This window comes from Pleurodeles waltl, chromosome 12 (assembly GCF_031143425.1).
Source record: "Pleurodeles waltl isolate 20211129_DDA chromosome 12, aPleWal1.hap1.20221129, whole genome shotgun sequence".
NCBI classification, from domain to species: domain Eukaryota; kingdom Metazoa; phylum Chordata; class Amphibia; order Caudata; family Salamandridae; genus Pleurodeles; species Pleurodeles waltl.
In genome coordinates, this window is record NC_090451.1 from 2,325,070 (window position 1) to 2,346,633 (window position 21,564).

The window sequence follows — 21,564 nt, forward strand, 5'->3', positions numbered from 1 at the left end:
TAAGTAACATTTGGCATGGGATATTGTCTAAAATAATACAGGGGATATTGATTGTTATAGATTGCTTATTTGGATCATGGGTGGCATGTAAAATTAGTAAAAGAATAAAATTGAAGATGGTGAAAAATAATAGGAGGAGGGAAGAAAAACAAAGGGAAAAATGATTCAGGGCAAGATCAAAGGGGAAACCAAGAAGGGAAGAGATTGATATGAGGGAATTTTAGTATGTAAAATTAGTAGGGAAGATTTGTGTGATGACAAGAGTCATCAGAGGAGGTATTGCTGGAGTATGTCTTTTAAAATTAATATTAACATGAAAAGCTTACAATATATTGTGTAATGAAGCTGCATAAAAAATTTGTTAACGTAGAAATAATGCACACGTTTGAAATGTGCCCACGGGGAGTGGCTACCAATGTATACGAAGACTGATGAAAGTTATAAATGCTGAATTAATTATGTACTAATGTTTTTAATTTGTATTAACATATCAAAATTGGAGTTATGTATTAGGAGTTTGTTCATTAAGCAGTAGGACTCAGTTTATCGAAGGTCTGTGCCTAGCTGCCTGGTCTCATATTAAACTGTCTTTTTCTAACGTGCAATGTGCTATTTTCCTGAAGGACATGAAACTGTACTTTCCCAAAAGCTAGAGATGTGTGTAGCTGTAGTAAATTCTTTCTCATGGGACCCTACTTGCTCAAGGAGACATTCTTGCTGAATGCAACAGTGTAATTTGTAACAGGTGCAAGGCTGCCTGGAGTAGGAGAAAACAATGGAACTACTGACTGTAGCGTAAAATGTAACTTTTCTTACCTGACATTCCAACCGATGAAAACGTCAATAACATGGGCCAATCAACGACATGAGAACTGTGGTTTGTGTAAAACTCTGGTGAAGATTATTGGACAGAGATGGTGATACACCAATGATTATCCATTGAGGAATTAGGAGTAAATTAGACAGTTTTGATTTAACCACATGACCCGAGGAGAAATCAGGCATTTATTGGACATTCCACTCCAAGCCATTCTTTGCCATTCTTCTGAGCCATTTAGGCCATTTCGTTTGAGACTTTGCCGTTTGTTCGCCCTGTTACTCTAAACCACCCTGCACTTATTCCTTACCTGATACTTACTTCTCCTCTATATGAGGGAAGTTCTTGTTCCTTAGCTATGCCATACTGATACTTTGCCCTGTCCTTTCTTTGCTGATGATGCAAACGACTGATGTCCCGAGGACGAAGAATGACGATGTTTGCTGATCCGTTGGATGGGTAACTATGTGATGAAAATTGTAATTGTCTGTTTGCCTTTTCTTTCTAGGTACCAACGCTCTTTGATAGAGGCCATAGTTAGATGTTTTCCAAATTTTTGTTTGCTAAATTGTTTTGCATGAAGCCCAACATGCTGATGCTAATGCAAGGTTATTTAAGGTGTTCACTAAAATCTGACGCAAATAGACAAATGACTGAGTTCTTGCTTTGTTGAACCATGCACTACTGAGACTTTGCTAAGTTGCTTCTTAATAATTATGTGTTAATACTGAGTGAATATCCTCTATGCATTGATTAATTGCGTTTCTAATTGCAAATCTGAAGAGTTACTAATGAGATGAATTGCTGATGAGATTAACAGAAATGACTTTAGATTGTAACCAGTAGGGAAATAAATATCCTAACACTTAACTAAATTGGTGTGTTTATTCATGACTGAAAGATCATGGTGTGTTCACTTTATTGACTCTCATTAAAGGTTATTGATTAGCATGCTGATTAGTTATTGCGATTGTTGTTGAGATATTGATCTATTGATTTGTGATGCCAAAAGACATCTCGTACTGGGAAGTCCCCGAACCTGGTCTAAAAGGTTCATCGACCTAGGCGTGTCTCCTTGTAAGTTTACTTATCAAGGCTCTGACGCGCCTTCACTAATAAAAAGTAATCTGATCGCTTGCTGCGGAGTCATCGTCAACAAAAACTACCAAAATATTACTTCAATGTATTGTAATTACGACTGCCTCAGTTTTATGCATTACGTGAGTAGTCGGACAGCAATTTATTTAGCGCAAAAATATTTCTTGTTGATGCATGTACGTTTTTAAACTGAAGTGTCATAGCTGTAGCGGCAATACTCCCAGTTTAGGTGGTTTTATAAACTAAGTTTTACTTTCTCCTACTTAAAACTTTTTGCAGAACAATGCACATTAAATGGGAAATCAGTTTTCCTTAATTGTGTACTATTTGCTGCCTAATGTTGAAATGTAAGCACACCACCAATAACTGACACCTAGAGACTCGAAAGCGCCATACCAGTACAATATTTGTATGATATTGCACTTTAAATCCACGTACAACTGAATTAAAGCAATCTTAGCTCATTTGAGGGTAGTGTGATAGTACATCACATATGGATAGAACACGTTTGGAAAGTGTAATTTTCATGATTACATTACATTTAACATATAAATTCAAGCTGAAGTAGGGATGGACAACAAGGTCGTATAGAGCAAAGCTGAAGACAACAAGTTACCATAACAATCTGTAAATATATGCTCTTTATTATGTTTAGACAACTATCACCTAATAGAACACATTTTGGCTACCATATTTTGTACTCCTGAAACATGGCATTTTGACGACGAGGTGGCCGAGTGGTTAAGGCGATGGACTGCTAATCCATTGTGCTCTGCACGCGTGGGTTCGAATCCCATCCTCGTCGGTTTATTGTTCCGTCTTTAGTATGTGGTAGGGCTGGGTTAACCCTATTTTATGTGAAAGTTAAATGACATATCCCATGGTATTTCCGGCAGTACAACGGCTCAGTTTGGAAACACCGCTCAGTTGAGTACTGTGCTTAGGCATTACTGTAAACAGCGCCAGCCGGGTTCTGCTCATGAATCACAAAATCTTTCCTGAGGCGGAGGGTTGGTAAGTTGAGGGACGTAGATAGTTTGATTCCTTATCCTTCAAGAAAGAGAAGCAGCGCGTGCGGGACGCCAATGTAAGGGTTGTCTTCCTACGGACTCTCAGGACTGGCGCTCCCTGACACCTCCCATGGCCCGGGGCCAATCCTGACCTACTGAATGTATCACGTGCCTGCTGCTGTTGGCGTTGACTTTCCTAGGATCACTTCACAGGCTATACACCCTTATTCTCCAACTCCCCTATACAACAGAACATCTCACTTCAGAAAGCTTACAGAAACATGTTTGCACAGGGTAGTGTGGCCGAGCGGTCTAAGGCGCTGGTGTAAGGCTCCAGTCTCTTTGGAGGCGTGGGTTCGAATCCCACCGCTGCCAGTATTTTTCAACTCACAAAGGTATTTTGTCTGCATCAGTGTCTCACTCTCTGCCTTCTGCACCTACGATCCACATAGCGAGAGGTGAGACTATGTAAAGTGGTGACGTATATATGGGAATATATATATATATATAAGGGTAGCCAGACAGTGGGACCGAGCTTTCTTATTTTAAAAAACCACAACCTAAGGTGACAAGAATTGTATCGGTAAACAAACCAGCTGTCTTGAAGTCTAACTATAGAGGCGACGAGAGGGGTCACTGTGATGCTGAAAGTTCAGTGAGTGTAAACAGTAGATCGCTGTGTGATACGTTTCCTTGCAGTGATGACAGCTCGCGTTTCTAAAGCAGAGAGCAAACATACAATGGGGAAGAAGAATAAATAAGGAAAGACATATATTATATGCAGACAGTTATTATACTTTGCTTTTCACCTGTAACTCGCTCAACTGTCGGTGAATGCTGCGTTACCCTGCATAGCCAGGTCACGACAGCGGGTGTCCACAGTGTTTGGCCAAGTTACTATAGTTGTGAGCTTGTAGATGTGAGGTAGCGTGGCTGAGCAGGCTAAACTGGCTAGATTTAAGGTTATTTAAGGTGTTCACTAAAATCTGACACAAATAGACAAATGACTGAGTTCTTGCTTTGTTGAACCATGCACTACTGAGACTTTGCTAAGTTGCTTCTTAATAATTATGTGTTAATACTGAGTGAATATTCTCTATGCATTGATTAATTGCGTTTCTAATTGCAAATCTGAAGAGTTACTAATGAGATGAATTGCTGATGAGATTAACAGAAATGACTTTAGATTGTAACCAGTAGGGAAATAAATATCCTAACACTTAACTAAATTGGTGTGGTTATTCATGACTGAAAGATCATGGTGTGTTCACTTTATTGACTCTCATTAAAGGTTATTGATTAGCATGCTGATTAGTTATTGCGATTGTTGTTGAGATATTGATCTATTGATTTGTGATGCCAAAAGACATCTCGTACTGGGAAGTCCCCGAACCTGGTCTAAAAGGTTCATCGACCTAGGCGTGTCTCCTTGTAAGTTTACTTATCAAGGCTCTGACGCGCCTTCACTAATAAAAAGTAATCTGATCGCTTGCTGCGGAGTCATCGTCAACAAAAACTACCAAAATATTACTTCAATGTATTGTAATTACGACTGCCTCAGTTTTATGCATTACGTGAGTAGTCGGACAGCAATTTATTTAGCGCAAAAATATTTCTTGTTGATGCATGTACGTTTTTAAACTGAAGTGTCATAGCTGTAGCGGCAATACTCCCAGTTTAGGTGGTTTTAAAACTAAGTTTTACTTTCTCCTACTTAAAACTTTTTGCAGAACAATGCACATTAAATGGGAAATCAGTTTTCCTTAATTGTGTACTATTTGCTGCCTAATGTTGACATGTAAGCACACCACCAATAACTGACACCTAGAGACTCGAAAGCGCCATACCAGTACAATATTTGTATGATATTGCACTTTAAATCCACGTACAACTGAATTAAAGCAATCTTAGCTCATTTGAGGGTAGTGTGATAGTACATCACATATGGATAGAACACGTTTGGAAAGTGTAATTTTCATGATTACATTACATTTAACATATAAATTCAAGCTGAAGTAGGGATGGACAACAAGGTCGTATAGAGCAAAGCTGAAGACAACAAGTTACCATAACAATCTGTAAATATATGCTCTTTATTATGTTTAGACAACTATCACCTAATAGAACACATTTTGGCTACCATATTTTGTACTCCTGAAACATGGCATTTTGACGACGAGGTGGCCGAGTGGTTAAGGCGATGGACTGCTAATCCATTGTGCTCTGCATGCGTGGGTTCGAATCCCATCCTCGTCGGTTTATTGTTCCGTCTTTAGTATGTGGTAGGGCTGGGTTAACCCTATTTTATGTGAAAGTTAAATGACATATCCCATGGTATTTCCGGCAGTACAACGGCTCAGTTTGGAAACACCGCTCAGTTGAGTACTGTGCTTAGGCATTACTGTAAACAGCGCCAGCCGGGTTCTGCTCATGAATCACAAAATCTTTCCTGAGGCGGAGGGTTGGTAAGTTGAGGGACGTAGATAGTTTGATTCCTTATCCTTAAAGAAAGAGAAGCAGCGCGTGCGGGACGCCAATGTAAGGGTTGTCTTCCTACGGACTCTCAGGACTGGCGCTCCCTGACACCTCCCATGGCCCGGGGCCAATCCTGACCTACTGAATGTATCACGTGCCTGCTGCTGTTGGCGTTGACTTTCCTAGGATCACTTCACAGGCTATACACCCTTATTCTCCAACTCCCCTATACAACAGAACATCTCACTTCAGAAAGCTTACAGAAACAGGTTTGCACAGGGTAGTGTGGCCGAGCGGTCTAAGGCGCTGGTGTAAGGCTCCAGTCTCTTTGGAGGCGTGGGTTCGAATCCCACCGCTGCCAGTATTTTTCAACTCACAAACGTATTTTGTCTGCATCAGTGTCTCACTCTCTGCCTTCTGCACCTACGATCCACATAGCGAGAGGAGAGACTATGTAAAGTGGTGACGTATATATGGGAATATATATATATATATAAGGGTAGCCAGACAGTGGGACCGAGCTTTCTTATTTTAAAAAACCACAACCTAAGGTGACAAGAATTGTATCGGTAAACAAACCAGCTGTCTTGAAGTCTAACTATAGAGGCGACGAGAGGGGTCACTGTGATGCTGAAAGTTCAGTGAGTGTAAACAGTAGATCGCTGTGTGATACGTTTCCTTGCAGTGATGACAGCTCGCGTTTCTAAAGCAGAGAGCAAACATACAATGGGGAAGAAGAATAAATAAGGAAAGACATATATTATATGCAGACAGTTATTATACTTTGCTTTTCACCTGTAACTCGCTCAACTGTCGGTGAATGCTGCGTTACCCTGCATAGCCAGGTCACGACAGCGGGTGTCCACAGTGTTTGGCCAAGTTACTATAGTTGTGAGCTTGTAGATGTGAGGTAGCGTGGCTGAGCAGGCTAAACTGGCTAGATTTAGGTTCCAGTCTCTCTGGAGCCGTGGGCTTGAATCCCAACACTTTAAGTTTACTTGAACCAAATACTTACGGTTCATGTAATAAATATTCATTAGGGTCGTGGTTGTGAGTATGACACTAATGGATAAAAGTGGGACTAACAATGCTACAATTCCTGAGACTACCACTGCACTAACAGCCTGGGAGAGGTTTGAGCTGGATACAAGATACTTGCATGAGGGAACTAACTCGAAAGGGGAACTATCCACTGATGTTTTCTATCGCTTGCTGAGTGAGTATGTTGACACAATGGATGCAAAAGATTGTTTTGTGTGTACACAGATTCCTGTTTCGGTACAAGAGGGGGTTACCTATCATAGACTGTCATTAACATATGGGATACGTTGTAGTCTGTTACTAACAAGATTCTATAACCAGGAAGAGATTCAATATTTTTACTCAAATCATGCTCTTGTGTTTTCTAATGTGCCTATCATAGAGGATGTGAGTGGGGTAGCTAAGTACTATAGCATAAAGTTAGTTAAAGGATTCTTTCAGGTGACATTAACAATTAGTACATCTTATGCACACCACAATAATTTGACATGTTTGCTTACACCTGTAGAGAAAAGCTTTTTAGATCACACGGAAGAGAGAAGAAGGGCATTGAAGGGTAAACTAGAGAAAGGATTACAGCAACGGGCCTTTGCTAGTAGTGACGGTTATAGTGCAATTAGAGAACAAGGGAAGTTAGCTTTAGACGCACTACATGTAGGAAAGCTTTGCATATCCAAGACCAAATCATACTATGACAATGTGTTTGTGGGAATGAGTGAATGTAAGCGTGTGTTTTTGTTTCAGAGTAAATGGACGTTCATGTTAAATGGACAGGATCCAGCAATCCCCGGGATTTATTATATATGTGGACTTAATGCTTATTACAGTCTTCCAAAGGGATAGTATAGGACATGTTATTTGGGGATAGTTTTCCCAAAGATATATCAACTTGACGATTTGAAAAGGTTACCAAAATTGTCTGAATTACATCGTACTAGACATAAGAAAGAGACTGCTGCTGGTGTAGTAGGAGACATATTTGGGACGATAATTTCTTCAGTGGGAGTTATTGTGAACTCCATAAAGATTCAAAAGTTGTCTACTATTGAGGATAACATGCTGACAAACTTTTCAGGGGCTATACTCCTGATGGATACTGAACTTGCTGCGGAGGGGGCTATGACTCTTCAAAACAGGCTTGCTTTAGACATTCTTTTAGTGAAAAATGGCAGAGTTTGTAGATTGCTCAATGGGTGTAATTGTTGCGCTTACATACCAGATAATAGTAATGAGATTAGAAGTATGCTTACTAACTTGACTAGGGATAGTACGGACTTGAAGGATTTGAAAGAACCAGGTGTTTGGAAAAAGGTTGGGAAAGGATTTGCTTCAGTGGGAAATTGGATTAGTAACATTTGGCATGGGATATTGTCTAAAATAATACAGGGGATATTGATTGTTATAGATTGCTTATTTGGATCATGGGTGGCATGTAAAATTAGTAAAAGAATAAAATTGAAGATGGCGAAAAATAATAGGAGGAGGGAAGAAAAACAAAGGGAAAAATTATTCAGGGCAAGATCAAAGGGGAAACCAAGAAGGGAAGAGATTGATATGAGGGAATTTTAGTATGTAAAATTAGTAGGGAAGATTTGTGTGATGACAAGAGTCATCAGAGGAGGGATTGCTGGAGTGTGTCTTTTAAAATTAATATTAACATGAAAAGCTTACAATATATTGTGTAATGAAGCTGCATAAAAAATGTGTTAACGTAGAAATAATGCACACGTTTGAAATGTGCCCACGGGGAGTGGCTACCAATGTATACGAAGACTAATGAACGTTATTAATGCTGAATTAATTATGTACTAATGTTTTTAATTTGTATTAACATATCAAAATTGGAGTTATGTATTAGGAGTTTGTTCATTAAGCAGTAGGCCTTAGTTTAGCGAAGGTCTGTGCCTAGCTGCCTGGTCTCATATCGAACTGTCTTTTTCTAACGTGCAATGTGCTATTTTCCTGAAGGACATGAAACTGTACTTTCCCAGAAGCTAGAGATGTGTGTAGCTGTAGTAAATTCTTTCTCATGGGACCCTACTTGCTCAAGGAGACATTCTTGCTGAATGCAACAGGGTAATTTGTAACAGGTGCAAGGCTGCCTGGAGTAGGAGAAAACAATGGAACTACTGACTGTAGCGTAAAATGTAACTTTTCTTACCTGACATTCCAACGGATGAAAACGTCAATAACATGGGCCAATCAACGACATGAGAACTGTGGTTTGTGTAAAACTCTGGTGAAGATTATTGGACAGAGATGGCGATGCACCAATGATTATCCATTGAGGAATTAGGAGTAAATTAGACAGTTTTGATTTAACCACATGACCCGAGGAGAAATCAGGCATTTATTGGACATTCCACTCCAAGCCATTCTTTGCCATTCTACTGAGCCATTTAGGCCATTTAGTTTGAGACTTTGCCGTTTGTTCGCCCTGTTACTCTAAACCACCCTTTACTTATTCCTTACCTGATACTTACTTCTCCTCTATATGAGGGAAGTTCTTGTTCCTTAGCTATGCCATACTGATACTTTGCCCTGTCCTTTCTTTGCTGATGATGCAAACGACTGATGTCCCGAGGACGAAGACTGACGCTGTTTGCTGATCCGTTGGATGGGTAACTATCTGATGAAAATTGTAATTGTCTGTTTGCCTTTTCTTTCTAGGTACCAACTGCTCTTTGATAGAGGCCATAGTTAGATGTTTTCCAAATTTGTGTTTGCTAAATTGTTTTGCATGAAGCCCAACATGCTGATGCTAATACGAGGTTATTTAAGGTGTTCACTAAAATCTGACGCAAATAGACAAATGACTGAGTTCTTGCTTTGTTGAACCATGCACTACTGAGACTTTGCTAAGTTGCTTCTTAATAATTATGTGTTAATACTGAGTGAATATTCTCTATGCATTGATTAATTGCGTTTCTAATTGCAAATCTGAAGAGTTACTAATGAGATGAATTGCTGATGAGATTAACAGAAATGACTTTAGATTGTAACCAGTAGGGAAATAAATATACTAACACTTAACTAAATTGGGGTGGTTATTCATGACTGAAATATCATGGTGTGTTCACTTTATTGACTCTCATTAAAGGTTATTGATTAGCATGCTGATTAGTTATTGCGATTGTTGTTGAGATATTGATCTATTGATTTGTGATGCCAAAAGACATCTCGTACTGGGAAGTCCCCAAACCTGGTCTAAAAGGTTCATCGACCTAGGCGTGTCTCCTTGTAAGTTTACTTATCAAGGCTCTGACGCACCTTCACTAATAAAAAGTAATCTGATCGCTTGCTGCGGAGTCATCGTCAACAAAAACTACCAAAATATTACTTCAATGTATTGTAATTACGAATGCCTCAGTTTTATGCATTACGTGAGTAGTCGGACAGCAATTTATTTAGCGCAAAAATATTTCTTGTTGATGCACGTACGTTTTTAAACTGAAGTGTCATAGCTGTAGCGGCAATACTCCCAGTTTAGGTGGTTTTATAAACTAAGTTTTACTTTCTCCTACTTAAAACTTTTTGCAGAACAATGCACATTAAATGGGAAGGCAGTTTTCCTTAATTGTGTACTATTTGCTGCCTAATGTTGGCATGTAAGCACACCACCAATAACTGACACCTAGAGACTCGAAAGCGCCATACCAGTACAATATTTGTATGATATTGCACTTTAAATCCACGTACAACTGAATTAAAGCAATCTTAGCTCATTTGAGGGTAGTGTGATAGTACATCACATATGGATAGAACATGTTTGGAAAGTGTAATATTCATGATTACATTACATTTAACATATAAATTCAAGCTGAAGTAGGGATGGACAACAAGGTCGTATAGAGAAAAGCTGAAGACAACAAGTTACCATAACAATCTGTAAATATATGCTCTTTATTATGTTTAGACAACTATCACCTAATAGAACACATTTTGGCTACCATATTTTGTACTCCTGAAACATGGTGTTTGGAAGACGAGGTGGCCGAGTGGTTAAGGCGATGGACTGCTAATCCATTGTGCTCTGCACACGTGGGTTCGAATCCTATCCTCGTTGGTTTATTGTTCCGTCTTTAGTTTTTAGTATGTGGTAGAGCTGGGTTAACCCTATTTTATGTGAAAGTTAAATGACATATCCCATGGTATTTCCGGCAGTACAACGGCTCAGTTTGGAAACACCGCTCAGTTGAGTACTGTGCTTAGGCATTACTGTAAACAGCGCCAGCCGGGTTCTGCTCATGAATCACAAAATCTTTCCTGAGGCGGAGGGTTGGTAAGTTGAGGGACGTAGATAGTTTGATTCCTTATCCTTAAAGAAAGAGAAGCAGCGCGTGCGGGACGCCAATGTAAGGGTTGTCTTCCTACGGACTCTCAGGACTGGCACTCCCTGACAACTCCCATGGCCCGGGGCCAATCCTGACCTACTGAATGTATCACGTGCCTGCTGCTGTTGGCGTTGACTTTCCTAGGATCACTTCACAGGCTATACACCTTTATTCTCCAACTCCCCTATACAACAGAACATCTCACTTCAGAAAGCTTACAAAAACAGGTTTGCACAGGGTAGTGTGGCCGAGCAGTCTAAGACGCTGGATTAAGGCTCCAGTCTCTTTGGAAGGCTTGGGTTCGAATCCCACCGCTGCCAGTATTTTGCAACTCACGAACGTATTTTGTCTGCATCAGTGTCTCACTCTCTGCCTTCTGCACCTACGATCCACATAGCGAGAGGTGAGACTATGTAAAGTGGTGACGTATATATATAAGGGTAGCCAGACAGTGGGACCGAGCCTTCTTATTTTAAAAAACCACAACCTAAGGTGACAAGAATTGTACCGGTAAACAAACCAGCTGTCTTGAAGTCTAGCTATAGAGGCGACGAGAGGGGTCACTGTGATGCTGAAAGTTCAGTGAGTGTAAACAGTAGAACGCTGTGTGATAAGTTTCCTTGCAGTGATGACAGCTCACGTTTCTAAAGCAGAGAGCAAACATACAATGGGGAAGAAGAATAAATAAGGAAAGACATATATTATATGCAGACAGTTATTATACTTTGCTTTTCACCTGTAACTCGCTCAACTGTCGGTGAATGCTGCGTTACCCTGCATAGCCAGGTCACCACAGCGGGTGTCCACAGTGTTTGGCCAAGTTACTATAGTTGTGAGCTTGTAGATGTGAGGTAGTGTGGCTGAGCAGGCTAAACTGGCTAGATTTAGGCTCCAGTCTCTCTGGAGCCGTGGGCTTGAATCCCAACACTTTAAGTTTACTTGAACCAAATACTTTTGCCAAAAAGGTTCATGTAATAAATATTCATTAGGGTCGTGGTTGTGAGTATGACACTAATGGATAAAAGTGGACTAACAATGCTACAATTCCTGAGACTACCACTGCACTAACAGCCTGGGAGAGGTTTGAGCTGGATACAAGATACTTGCATGAGGGAACTAACTCGAAAGGGGAACTATCCACTGATGTTTTCTATCGCTTGCTGAGTGAGTATGTTGACACAATGGATGCAAAAGATTGTTTTGTGTGTACACAGATTCCTGTTTCTGTACAAGAGGGGGTTACCTATCATAGACTGTCATTAACATATGGGATACGTTGTAGTCTGTTACTAACAAGATTCTATAACCAGGAAGAGATTCAATATTTTTACTCAAATCATGATCTTGTGTTTTCTAATGTGCCTATCATAGAGGATGTGAGTGGGGTAGCTAAGTACTATAGCATAAAGTTAGTTAAAGGATTCTTTCAGGCGATATTAACAATTAGTACATCTTATGCACACCACAATAATTTGACATGTTTGCTTACACCTGTAGAGAAAAGCTTTTTAGATCACACGGAAGAGAGAAGAAGGGCATTGAAGGGTAAACTAGAGAAAGGATTACAGCAACGGGCCTTTGCTAGTAGTGACGGTTATAGTGCAATTAGAGAACAAGGGAAGTTAGCTTTAGACGCACTACATGTAGGAAAGCTTTGCATATCCAAGACCAAATCATACTATGACAATGTGTTTGTGTGAATGAGTGAATGTAAGCGTGTGTTTTTGTTTCATAGTAAATGGACGTTCATGTTAAATGGACAGGATCCAGCAATCCCCGGGATTTATATTATATGTGGACTTAATGCTTATTACCGTCTTCCAAAGGGATAGTATGGGACATGTTATTTGGGGATAGTTTTCCCAAGATATATCAACTTGACGATTTGAAAAGGTTACCAAAATTGTCTGAATTACATCGTACTAGACATAAGAAAGAGACTGCTGCTGGTGTAGTAGGAGACATATTTGGGACGATAATTTCTTCAGTGGGAGTTATTATGAACTCCATAAAGATTCAAAAGTTGTCTACTATTGAGGATAACATGCTGACAAACTTTTCAGGGGCTATACTCCTGATGGATACTGAACTTGCTGCGGAGGGGGCTATGACTCTTCAAAACAGGCTTGCTTTAGACATTCTTTTAGTGAAAAATGGCAGAGTTTGTAGATTGCTCAATGGGTGTAATTGTTGCGCTTACATACCAGATAATAGTAATGAGATTAGAAGTATGCTTACTAACTTGACTAGGGGTAGTACGGACGTGAAGGATTTGAAAGAACCAGGTGTTTGGAAAAAGGTTGGGAAAGGATTTGCTTCAGTGGGAAATTGGATTAGTAACATTTGGCATGGGATATTGTCTAAAATAATACAGGGGATATTGATTGTTATAGATTGCTTATTTGGATCATGGGTGGCATGTAAAATTAGTAAAAGAATAAAATTGAAGATGGCGAAAAATAATAGGAGGGAAGAAAAACAAAGGGAAAAATTATTCAGGGCAAGATCAAAGGGGAAACCAAGAAGGGAAGAGATTGATATGAGGGAATTTTAGTATGTAAAATTAGTAGGGAAGATTTGTGTGATGACAAGAGTCATCAGAGGAGGGATTGCTGGAGTGTGTCTTTTGAAATTAATATTAACATGAAAAGCTTACAATATATTGTGTAATGAAGCTGCTTAAAAAATGTGTTAACGTAGAAATAATGCACACGTTTGAAATGTGCCCACGGGGAGTGGCTACCAATGTATACGAAGACTAATGAAAGTTATTAATGCTGAATTAATTATGTACTAATGTTTTTAATTTGTATTAACGTATCAAAATTGGAGTTATGTATTAGGAGTTTGTTCATTAAGCAGTAGGCCTTAGTTTAGCGAAGGTCTGTGCCTAGCTGCCTGGTCTCATATCAAACTGTCTTTTTCTAACGTACAATGTGCTATTTTCCTGAAGGACATGAAACTGTACTTTCCCAGAAGCTAGAGATGTGTGTAGCTGTAGTAAATTCTTTCTCATGGGACCCTACTTGCTCAAGGAGACATTCTTGCTGAATGCAACAGTGTAATTTGTAACAGGTGCAAGGCTGCCTGGAGTAGGAGAAAACAATGGAACTACTGACTGTAGCGTAAAATGTAACTTTTCTTACCTGTCATTCCAACCGATGAAAACGTCAATAACATGGGCCAATCAACGACATGAGAACTGTGGTTTGTGTAAAACTCTGGTGAAGATTATTGGACAGAGATGGCGATGCACCAATGATTATCCATTGAGGAATTAGGAGTAAATTAGACAGCTTTGATTTAACCACATGACCCGAGGAGAAATCAGGCATTTATTGGACATTCCACTCCAAGCCATTCTTTGCCATTCTACTGAGCCATTTAGGCCATTTAGTTTGAGACTTTGCCGTTTGTTCGCCCTGTTACTCTAAACCACCCTTTACTTATTCCTTACCTGATACTTACTTCTCCTCTATATGAGGGAAGTTCTTGTTCCTTAGCTATGCCATACTGACACTTTGCCCTGTCCTTTCTTTGCTGATGATGAAAACGACTGATGTCCCGAGGACGAAGACTGACGCTGTTTGCTGATCCGTTGGATGGGTAACTATCTGATGAAAATTTTAATTGTCTGTTTGCCTTTTCTTTCTAGGTACCAACTGCTCTTTGATAGAGGCCATAGTTAGATGTTTTCCAAATTTGTGTTTGCTAAATTGTTTTGCATGAAGCCCAACATGCTGATGCTAATACGAGGTTATTTAAGGTGTTCACTAAAATCTGACGCAAATAGACAAATGACTGAGTTCTTGCTTTGTTGAACCATGCACTACTGAGTTAAGTTGCTTCTTAATAATTATGTGTTAATACTGAGTGAATATTCTCTATGCATTGATTAATTGTGTTTCTAATTGCAAATCTGAAGAGTTACTAATGAGATGAATTGCTGATGAGATTAACAGAAATGACTTTAGATTGTAACCAGTAGGGAAATAAATATCCTAACACTTAACTAAATTGGTGTGGTTATTCATGACTGAAAGATCATGGTGTGTTCACTTTATTGACTCTCATTAAAGGTTATTGATTAGCATGTTGATTAGTTATTGCGATTGTTGTTGAGATATTGATCTATTGATTTGTGATGCCAAAAGACATCTCGTACTGGGAAGTCCCCGAACCTGGTCTAAAAGGTTCATCGACCTAGGCGTGTCTCCTTGTAAGTTTACTTATCAAGGCTCTGACGCGCCTTCACTAATAAAAAGTAATCTGATCGCTTGCTGCGGAGTCATCGTCAACAAAAACTACCAAAATATTACTTCAATGTATTGTAATTACGACTGCCTCAGTTTTATGCATTACGTGAGTAGTCGGACAGCAATTTATTTAGCGCAAAAATATTTCTTGTTGATGCACGTACGGTTTTAAACTGAAGTGTCATAGCTGTAGCGGCAATACTCCCAGTTTAGGTGGTTTTATAAACTAAGTTTTACTTTCTCCTACTTAAAACTTTTTGCAGAACAATGCACATTAAATGGGAAGGCAGTTTTCCTTAATTGTGTACTATTTGCTGCCTAATGTTGACATGTAAGCACACCACCAATAACTGACACCTAGAGACTCGAAAGCGCCATACCAGTACAATATTTGTATGATATTGCACTTTAAATCCACGTACAACTGAATTAAAGCAATCTTAGCTCATTTGAGGGTAGTGTGATAGTACATCACATATGGATAGAACACGTTCGGAAAGTGTAATTTTCATGATTACATTACATTTAACATATAAATTCAAGCTGAAGTAGGGATGGACAACAAGGTCGTATAGAGCAAAGCTGAAGACAGCAAGTTCCCATAACAATCTGTAAATATATGCTCTTTATTATGTTTAGACAACTATCACCTAATAGAACACATTTTGGCTACCATATTTTGTACTCCTGAAACAGGGTGTTTCGAGGACGAGGTGGCCGAGTGGTTAAGGCGATGGACTGCTAATCCGTTGTGCTCTGCACGCGTGGGTTCGAATCTCATCCTCGTCGGTTTATTGTTCCGTCTTTAGTATGTGGTAGGGCTGGGTTAACCCTATTTTATGTGAAAGTTAAATGACATATCCCATGGTATTTCCGGCAGTACAACGGCTCAGTTTGGAAACACCTCTCAGTTGAGTACTGTGCTTAGGCATTACTGTAAACAGCGCCAGCCGGGTTCTACTCATGAATCACAAAATCTTTCCTGAGGCGGAGGGTTGGTAAGTTGAGGGACGTAGATAATTTGATTCCTTATCCTTAAAGAAAGAGAAGCAGCGCGTGCGGGACGCCAATGTAAGGGTTGTCTTCCTATGGACTCTCAGGAATGGCGCTCCCTGACACCTCCCATGGCCCGGGGCCAATCCTGACCTACTGAATGTATCACGTGCCTGCTGCTGTTGGCGTTGACTTTCCTAGGATCACTTCACAGGCTATACACCCTTATTCTCCAAGTCCCCTATACAACAGAACATCTCACTTCAGAAAGCTTACAGAAACAGGTTTGCACAGGGTAGTGTGGCCGAGCGGTCTAAGGCGCTGGATTAAGGCTCCGGTCTCTTTGGAGGCGTGGGTTCGAATCCCACTGCTGCCAGCTTTTTTCAACTCACAAACGTATTTTGTCTGCATCAGTGTCTCACTCTCTGCCTTCTGCACCTACGATCCACATAGCGAGAGGTAAGACTATGTAAAGTGGTGACGTATATATATAAGGGTAGCCAGACAGTGGGACCGAGCCTTCTTATTTTAAAAAACCACAACCTAAGGTGACAAGAATTGTATCGGTAAACAAACCAGCTGTCTTGAAGTCTAACTATAGAGGCGACGAGAGGGGTCACTGTGATGCTGAAAGTTCAGTGAGTGTAAACAGTAGAACGCTGTGTGATACGTTTCCTTGTAGTGATGACAGCTCGCGTTTCTAAAGCAGAGAGCAAACATACAATGGGGAAGAAGAATAAATAAGGAAAGACATATATTATATGAAGACAGTTATTATACTTTGCTTTTCACCTGTAACTCGCTCAACTGTCGGTGAATGCTGCGTTACCCCGCATAGCCAGGTCACCACAGCGGGTGTCCACAGTGTTTGGCCAAGTTACTATAGTTGTGAGCTTGTAGATGTGAGGTAGCGTGGCTGAGCAGGCTAAACTGGCTAGATTTAGGCTCCAGTCTCTCTGGAGCCGTGGGCTTGAATCCCAACACTTTAAGTTTACTTGAACCAAATACTTTTGCAAAAAAGGTTCATGTAATAAATATTCATTAGGGTCGTGGTTGTGAGTATGACACTAATGGATAAAAGTGGGACTAACAATGCTACAATTCCTGAGACTACCACTGCACTAACAGCCTGGGAGAGGTTTGAGCTGGATACAAGATACTTGCATGAGGGAACTAACTCGAAAGGGGAGCTATCCACTGATGTATTCTATCGCTTGCTGAGTGAGTATGTTGACACAATGGATGCAAAAGATTGTTTTGTGTGTACACAGATTCCTGTTTCTGTACAAGAGGGGGTTACCTATCATAGACTGTCATTAACATATGGGATACGTTGTAGTCTGTTACTAACAAGATTCTATAACCAGGAAGAGATTCAATATTTTTACTCAAATCATGATCTTGTGTTTTCTAATGTGCCTATCATAGAGGATGTGAGTGGGGTAGCTAAGTACTATAGCATAAAGTTAGTTAAAGGATTCTTTCAGGCAACATTAACAATTAGTACATCTTATGCACACCACAATAATTTGACATGTTTGCTTACACCTGTAGAGAAAATCTTTTTAGATCACACGGAAGAGAGAAGAAGGGCATTGAAGGGTAAACTAGAGAAAGGATTACAGCAACGGGCCTTTGCTAGTAGTGACGGTTATAGTGCAATTAGAGAACAAGGGAAGTTAGCTTTAGACGCACTACATGTAGGAAAGCTTTGCATATCCAAGACCAAATCATACTATGACAATGTGTTTGTGGGAATGAGTGAATGTAAGCGTGTGTTTTTGTTTCAGAGTAAATGGACATTCATGTTAAATAGACAGGATCCAGCAATCCCCGGGATTTATTATATATGTGGACCTAATGCTTATTACCGTCTTCCAAAGGGATAGTATGGGACATGTTATTTGGGGATAGTTTTCCCAAAGATATATCAACTTGACGATTTGAAAAGGTTACCAAAATTGTCTGAATTACATCGTACTAGACTTAAGAAAGAGACTGCTGCTGGTGTAGTAGGAGACATATTTGGGACGATAATTTCTTCAGTGGGAGTTATTATGAACTCCATAAAGATTCAAAAGTTGTCTACTATTGAGGATAACATGCTGACAAACTTTTCAGGGGCTATACTCCTGATGGATACTGAACATGCTGCAGAGGGGGCTATGACTCTTCAAAACAGGCTTGCTTTAGACATTCTTTTAGTGAAAAATGGCAGAGTTTGTAGATTGCTCAATGGGTGTAATTGTTGCGCTTACATACCAGATAATAGTAATGAGATTAGAAGTATGCTTACTAACTTGACTAGGGATAGTACGGACTTGAAGGATTTGAAAGAACCAGGTGTTTGGAAAAAGGTTGGGAAAGGATTTGCTTCAGTGGGAAATTGGATTAGTAACATTTGGCATGGGATATTGTCTAAAATAATACAGGGGATATTGATTGTTATAGATTGCTTATTTGGATCATGGGTGGCATGTAAAATTAGTAAAAGAATAAAATTGAAGATGGCGAAAAATAATAGGAGGAGGGAAGAAAAACAAAGGGAAAAATTATTCAGGGCAAGATCAAAGGGGAAACCAAGAAGGGAAGAGATTGATATGAGGGAATTTTAGTATGTAAAATTAGTAGGGAAGATTTGAGTGATGACAAGAGTCATCAGAGGAGGGATTGCTGGAGTGTGTCTTTTAAAATTAATATTAACATGAAAAGCTTACAATATATTGTGTAATGAAGCTGCATAAAAAATGTGTTAACGTAGAAATAATGCACACGTTTGAAATGTGCCCACGGGGAGTGGCTACCAGTGTATACGAAGACTAATGAAAGTTATTAATGCTGAATTAATTATGTACTAATTTTTTTAATTTGTATTAACATATCAAAATTGGAGTTATGTATTAGGAGTTTGTTCATTAAGCAGTAGGCCTTAGTTTATCGAAGGTCTGTGCCTAGCTGCCTGGTCTCATATTAAACTGTCTTTTTCTAACGTGCAATGTGCTATTTTCCTGAAGGACATGAAACTGTACTTTCCCAAAAGCTAGAGATGTGTAGCTGTAGTAAATTCTTTTTCATGGGACCCTACTTGCTCAAGGAGACATTCTTGCTGAATGCAACAGTGTAATTTGTAACAGGTGCAAGGCTGCCTGGAGTAGGAGAAAACAATGGAACTACTGACTGTAGCGTAAAATGTAACTTTTTTTACCTGACATTCCAACCGATGAAAACGTCAATAACATCGGCCAATCAACGACATGAGAACTGTGGTTTGTGTAAAACTCTGGTGAAGATTATTGGACAGAGATGGCGATGCACCAATGATTATCCATTGAGGAATTAGGAGTAAATTAGACAGTTTTGATTTAACCACATGACCCGAGGAGAAATCAGGCATTTATTGGACATTCCACTCCAAGCCATTCTTTGCCATTCTACTGAGCCATTTAGGCCATTTCGTTTGAGACTTTGCCGTTTGTTCGCCCTGTTACTCTAAACCACCCTTTACTTATTCCTTACCTGATACTTACTTCTCCTCTATATGAGGGAAGTTCTTGTTCCTTAGCCATGCCAGACTGATACTTTGCCCTGTCCTTTCTTTGCTGATGATGCAAACGACTGATGTCCCGAGGACGAAGAATGACGATGTTTGCTGATCCGTTGGATGGGTAACTATCTGATGAAAATTGTAATTGTCTGTTTGCCTTTTCTTTCTAGGTACCAACGCTCTTTGATAGAGGCCATAGTTAGATGTTTTCCAAATTTGTGTTTGCTAAATTGTTTTGCATGAAGCCCAACATGCTGATGCTAATACGAGGTTATTTAAGGTGTTCACTAAAATCTGACGCAAATAGACAAATGACTGAGTTCTTGCTTTGTTGAACCATGCACTACTGAGACTTTGCTAAGTTGCTTCTTAATAATTATGTGTTAATACTGAGTGAATATTCTCTATGCATTGATTAATTGCGTTTCTAATTGCAAATCTGAAGAGTTACTAATGCGATGAATTGCTGATGAGATTAACAGAAATGACTTTAGATTGTAACCAGTAGGGAAATAAATATCCTAACACTTATCTAAATTGGTGTGGTTATTCATGACTGAAAGATCATGGTGTGTTCACTTTATTGACTCTCATTAAAGGTTATTGATTAGCATGCTGATTAGTTATTGCGATTGTTGTTGAGATATTGATCTATTGATTTGTGATGCCAAAAGACATCTCGTACTGGGAAGTCCCCGAACCTGGTCTAAAAGGTTCATCGACCTAGGCGTGTCTCCTTGTAAGTTTACTTATCAAGGCTCTGACGCGCCTTCACTAATAAAAAGTAATCTGATCGCTTGCTGCGGAGTCATCGTCAACAAAAACTACCAAAATATTACTTCAATGTATTGTAATTACGACTGCCTCAGTTTTATGCATTACGTGAGTAGTCGGACAGCAATTTATTTGGCGCAAAAATATTTCTTGTTGATGCACGTACGTTTTTAAACTGAAGTGTCATAGCTGTAGCGGCAATACTCCCAGTTTAGGTGGTTTTATAAACTAAGTTTTACTTTCCCCTACTTAAAACATTTTGCAGAACAATGCACATTAAATGGGAAAGCAGTTTTCCTTAATTGTGTACTATTTGCTGCCTAATGTTGACATGTAAGCACACCACCAATAACTGACACCTAGAGACTCGAAAGCGCCATACCGTACAATATTTATATGATATTGCACTTTAAATCCACGTACAACTGAATTAAAGCAATCTTAGCTCATTTGAGGGTAGTGTGATAGTACATCACATATGGATAGAACACGTTTGGAAAGTGTAATTTTCATGATTACATTACATTTAACATATAAATTCAAGCTGAAGTAGGGATGGACAACAAGGTCGTATAGAGCAAAGCTGAAGACAACAAGTTACCATAACAATCTGTGGCTGAGTGGTTAAGGTGATGGACTGCTAATCCATTGTGCTCTGCACGCGTGGGTTCGAATCCCATCCTCGTCGGTTTATTGTTCCATCTTTAGTTTTTAGTATGTGGTAGGGCTGGGATAAACCTATTTTATGTGAAAGTTAAATGACATATCCCATGGTATTTCCGGCAGTACAACGGCTCAGTTTGGAAACACCGCTCAGTTGAGTACTGTGCTTAGGCATTACTGTAAACAGCGCCAGCCGGGTTCTGCTCATGAATCACAAAATCTTTACTGAGGCGGAGGGTTAGTAAGTTGAGGGACGTAGGTAGTTTGATTCCTTATCCTTAAAGAAAGAGAAGCAGCGCGTGCGGGACGCCAATGTAAGGGTTGTCTTCCTACGGACTCTCAGGACTGGCGCTCCCTGACACCTCCCATGGCCCGGGGCCAATCCTGACCTACTGAATGTATCACGTGCCTGCTGCTGTTGGCGTTGACTTTCCTAGGATCACTTCACAGGCTATACACCCTTATTCTCCAACTCCCCTATACAACAGAACATCTCACTTTAGAAAGCTTACAGAAACAGGTTTGCACAGGGTAGTGTGGCCGAGCGGTCTAAGGTACT

At 39.7% G+C, this 21,564-nt stretch overlaps 7 non-coding genes across 7 annotated transcripts; all 7 read left to right on the forward strand.

Moving 5' to 3' along the window:
• The first annotated feature begins 2,638 nt into the window (after positions 1–2,638).
• TRNAS-GCU (transfer RNA serine (anticodon GCU)) lies at positions 2,639–2,720 on the forward strand. Its single transcript has one exon. It is a non-coding gene; the product is annotated as a tRNA-Ser (tRNA).
• A 498-nt stretch (positions 2,721–3,218) lies between these two features.
• On the forward strand, positions 3,219–3,300 carry TRNAL-AAG (transfer RNA leucine (anticodon AAG)). The gene has a single exon. It is a non-coding gene; the product is annotated as a tRNA-Leu (tRNA).
• A 1,799-nt stretch (positions 3,301–5,099) lies between these two features.
• Positions 5,100–5,181, forward strand: TRNAS-GCU (transfer RNA serine (anticodon GCU)). The gene has a single exon. It is a non-coding gene; the product is annotated as a tRNA-Ser (tRNA).
• Positions 5,182–5,679: 498 nt separating this feature from the next.
• Positions 5,680–5,761, forward strand: TRNAL-AAG (transfer RNA leucine (anticodon AAG)). Its single transcript has one exon. It is a non-coding gene; the product is annotated as a tRNA-Leu (tRNA).
• A 4,664-nt stretch (positions 5,762–10,425) lies between these two features.
• Positions 10,426–10,507, forward strand: TRNAS-GCU (transfer RNA serine (anticodon GCU)). The gene has a single exon. It is a non-coding gene; the product is annotated as a tRNA-Ser (tRNA).
• Positions 10,508–15,738: 5,231 nt separating this feature from the next.
• TRNAS-GCU (transfer RNA serine (anticodon GCU)) lies at positions 15,739–15,820 on the forward strand. Its single transcript has one exon. It is a non-coding gene; the product is annotated as a tRNA-Ser (tRNA).
• Positions 15,821–16,318: 498 nt separating this feature from the next.
• On the forward strand, positions 16,319–16,400 carry TRNAL-AAG (transfer RNA leucine (anticodon AAG)). Its single transcript has one exon. It is a non-coding gene; the product is annotated as a tRNA-Leu (tRNA).
• Positions 16,401–21,564: the final 5,164 nt, after the last annotated feature.